The sequence below is a fragment of the Nicotiana tomentosiformis genome, chromosome 8, assembly GCF_000390325.3.
Source record: "Nicotiana tomentosiformis chromosome 8, ASM39032v3, whole genome shotgun sequence".
Lineage (NCBI taxonomy): Eukaryota > Viridiplantae > Streptophyta > Magnoliopsida > Solanales > Solanaceae > Nicotiana > Nicotiana tomentosiformis.
The window spans coordinates 95,898,416-95,903,258 of NC_090819.1; positions in this window are offsets into that span (position 1 = coordinate 95,898,416).

Below are 4,843 nucleotides of genomic sequence, written 5' to 3' on the forward strand. Positions count from 1 at the left end.
AAGTAATCAAAATTTAGTCATTTTTCATGTAAAGATAAATCTGAACCAAAACACTGTTCAACATCCGAAAAATATTCCAGCATAATATACCGGAGTTCGAATTTTTTACATGTGAACTTCCAGCATAATATACTGGAGTTCCAGCATAATATACTGGTCCAGCATAATATGTTGCATGTGCTCCAATCTCCAGTATATTATATTGGAACTTTCCGTTTGCTGGAGTTCCATCATAATATGCTGGAAGTTCATACACATATGCACCAATCTCCAGTATATTATGCTGGAACTTTCCGTGTTGCAACAAAATAGTGACTATTTTTCAATGATTTTGCAAATACTGGCTATTTTTCAATTACCAATCCGAAAAGTGACTAGCTCGTGCTATTTTTACTCAAAATATTCATCATTTGCTTGTCTTTAGGGCCTGTGTGAACCACGTCTTTTGTGGCAACTTGGCAAATAACATAACCAGTAGTGACCAAATTTTATCCAAAGTGTGAACCACGTCTTTCGAGATTATCCACTACTTCACTGCCTTAACAAAAGTATATTTGTAGAGGAAACTTCTTTTTTCCTTAAATTATGTGTCTAGTAAAATACAGTCATATAAATTGGGACATTAATATATCATAAGAATTTGTTATTTAGATTTTTTGGTTAATGGGAGTAAAGCTTTTTTTCCCCTTACGAATCGGGGAATTAAATAGAGAGTAAATTTAGCAAACCAGTAGTGACCAAATTTTATGAATTTAATTTTTTGATGTCATAAATTAAAGTGAACTGATATTCTTAAAGTAGATTAAAGAAATTAAAAGAACAAGGAGATAATGGACCTGGAATTTGAAAAATGGCAGACGGTAGGTGTGTTTGAGGTTATTCTGGTCTTCTGCATTGGTATCATTAAGAAGAGATCAAGATATATAGTCTTATGATGGGGTTGGCTTTATTTTGATAGATTTCTAGAATTTATCTTGGCAACAATGAGATTGAGGGGTCCTTTTGTACAATTTCATTTAAACATAAAATCACGTATAAAATAATAAAATGTTTAATTGGCGACATAAAATTCATATAACCAACACATTATTTGGTTGGTGGCATGAAAAAGTAATATTTGCATAAATAATGTACCATTTGGTCGGCAGCATAATCAAGCTTAACTTACACTACATAATACACTATAGAGTAAAATACTTTACAAAATAGGTGATCCGTACTTAACATTCCTTGTATTCTCATTTACCACATAATAATCGATACATTATTATTTTGCGCATAATAATATATACCTATATTATTTCTCACCCCATCCCACATAACAAGTATAAAAACAGAGGTAGATTTATTTAGTTCTTCTTGCTTACACAGTTACACATATACTCCTCGCAGCTCATTTATCCAACACAATTTTGCATTTATTGATTAAATAAGATTTAAGATTATCATTATTTAAATTAAATAGTTTAAAATAGAACATAAACAATTGAAAATAATACTCCCTCCGGTCCACAATAAGTGACCAATTTGCCTTTTTATTTTGGTCCAAAATAAGTGTCCATTTATGTAATCAAGAAAAAATTCAATTTGCTTTTCCAAAAATACTCTTATGTACGTATCCCTAAAAAGTATTTTACTCATCACATTAACTATGATGCAATATTTAATTAAGGATAATTTGGTCACACTAACTATTTTTGTCTAGAATTTTGTATTTCTTTAATGGGTGTGTCGAAGACAAATTGGTCACTTATTGTGGACCGGAGGGAGTATTACCGAAATGCTTCTATAAAAAAAGTTATCATAAATCTATATATATAATAAAGCTGAGAATAATAGTGATGACTTGACACTATTCTTAGGCCAAGAACTCTATTTATCTTTTTTCTCATTTTTTTACTTTTTTTATTTTTCATATTCAATTGTTTAGGCCTTTTTAATGTCTTAATTCCACGTTCTAGCAACCTTAAGTATGCAAAACTGTGCCACTTATTATTTTCAGTTTTCTAATCATTAAATTGAATTGAATGATGCAATAAAAGAAAAGGGAAGTGACTGATCCCTCATGTCTCTTATGTTACGAATTTGGCTATCTAATTCCTTTCAAGTGTATATATATATATATATATTATGGATCAATTACTTTTTCTTCACCTTTTGTGTTCTCCGTAGCTCTCTTTCTCGGGTTTGTTTTGCTCTAATAGACATGGATTTTATTAGAGTTGTATTTCCTAAATAATTTTGTATTTGTTTCTCTTCATTTTAGATTTTACTTTGTGATTGTGCTCTCTTCATTCCTCAATCACATCATCAGATTCATAGAAGATGGAGTATGCTATTTACATCTCTTTTTTCTCTCTTAAACTAGCCAGCATTTCATATTGGTATTTTCTTGAAGCGTAAATCTGGTATTGAGATAATATTGCTTCTGCTCTCAAGTTTCATAGAAAATATTATCTGAATGCACGTGAAGCAAAAGCAGACAAGCAAATTTACAACATAATGAATGTGCTGCGGGAAGGTATGTTTGATAAATAGCTTCATGCGAAAAACTTTCATTACTATGTTCTAAAAATCAGAAATGCATGTTATAATTGTTTATCTGAATTAACATTTTTTTCCTTTTTTTTTCTTTTAATTAACATTTCTTAGTCTACACGTTACAAAACTAAATTTTGTATACTTTTGTAGATTTTTGAAGAATTTAGTATAATGCTTTTTCTTAGAGTTCTATAATAGTACTAAGAAAAGCTAAAGGTTATTTGAAATAATATTCTGAAATAAATTACAGACATATAAGTGGTTTTGAGAAGACTAAAATTTCGATAGGTAGGGTCATATTAAATGTGTTGTCCAACTTTACGTTAAACATATTATAATATGAAGGTTTTTGTTCACGTTGTCTGTTATTTATGTCATTGATGATATAGAGAATGTTGAAGTAATTGGAAAAAGTATAAAATTTTGTGATTAATCAATTTATAAAACTGATTTTGTATGCATGTAAATGGAGTTAATTCCCTAAATGGTCATCCAATGTAACGACCCGACTTGTCGTTTTAAGAATTTAAGTCCCGCTTGGCGGCATAAGGCCCTGAGCAACTTCTTATGATGTGTATTGACTTGCGTGCGTGGTTGAATTCAGTTACCAGATGATTTGGAGTGATTTGGGATACTTAGTCCCCAAAACGGAAGCTTAAGTCTTAGGATTTTTACCGTAGTCGAAACTGTGTGAAGACGACTCCGGAATGGAATTTTGATGATGTCAATAGCTCCGTATGGTGATTATGGACTTAGGAGCATGCCCGAAAAATTATTTGGAGGTCCGTAGAGGAATTTGACTTGAAATGGCGAAAGATGAATTTTTGAGATGTTTGACCGGGGGGTTGATTTTTTGATATCGGGGCCGGAATCCGATTCTGAAAATTGAAATAGTTTCGTTATGTCAATTATGACCTGTGTGCAAAATTTGAAGCCATTCCAGATTGGTTTGATGTATTTCGGCACAAGATATAGAATTTAAAATTTCAAAGTTCATTAGGCTTGAATTAAGGTATGATTCGTGGCTTTGATGTTGATTGATGTGATTTGAGGCCTCGAGCAGATTCGTCTTATGTATTGGGACTGGGTGGTATGATTGGACGGGGTTCCGGGGGCCTCAGGTATGATTCGGGGCGGTTCCGGACCAAGTTTGGGTGTTTTGATGCTGCTCGTTACTGGTTCTGGTGTTGTTCTTTGCGTTCGCGAAGAAGGATTTTGCTGTTAGGACTTTGTTCTTCGCGTTCGCGAAGAGGTTCTCGAGTTCGCGAAGAAGGAAATTTTGATGTTCGTCGTCTCACTTTAGATACTGATATCTCGCAATCTATAAGAAAGTTGGAGATGATCCAAAAATAAAAATTGTAGCCCTTTGTGTCTAGTTTTCAAAAAGGTAAACAATTTATTATTTGGAGTTATGTACCAAAAATTATGGTGGATACACTATAGGCTATCCGGGAAGAGTTTGAAAATCTCTGTTGCATAGGGCAGACTTTGGAAGCTTATATCTCGTAATATATAAGGAATTGAGAGAAGAGAAACAAATTAAAGTTATAGTCCTTGGAGTCTAGTTTTCATAAACTCAAACCATTCATCATTTGGAGTTTGCTACAAAAAGTTATGACCATTATACTAGAGGTTGTCTAAGAAGAGTTTGAAAATGACTTTTGAAGAATTTGTTCTTCGCGAACGCGAAGCACAAACCCCTGGGCAGTAGAATAAAGTCCAAATTCGTGTCATTCTTCCATTTTTGGACCAAGGAAGTTCGGGTGAGGCGATATTTTGAGAGTTTTTCAAAGAAAACATTGGGGTAAGAATTCCTAACTTGATTTTGGTTAAATTACATGAATCTATTATTGTTTTTATCACTAAATAAATGAATTGGGTTGAAAAATTTAAAAAACCCTCTTGGTTTAAATTTAAGATTTGGAGGTCGATTTGTTATTGGAATTCGATAAAATTGGAATGGTTGAACTCGTATCGGAATGGGTGTTCGGATTTCATGAAAATTATGTCGGGTTCCGAGGGGCGAGACTTTTGTTGACTTTTTGGAATAAATTTTTAAGTTAACGTATTATTATCCGAAATTATTTTTGATGAATTTTAATGAAGTTATACAATTAATTTGGATAGATTTGAGCTGTCCGGAGGTCAATTCAAGCAAGAAGGCTATTTTGGAATATCGGCCTAACTTCAAAAAAGTAAGTGTCTTGCTTAGCCTCGAGTGGGGGAATTACCCCTTAGGCATCGAGTCTTATGTGCCGATTGTAAAATATGAAAAACCGTGTACGCGAGGTGACGAGTACGT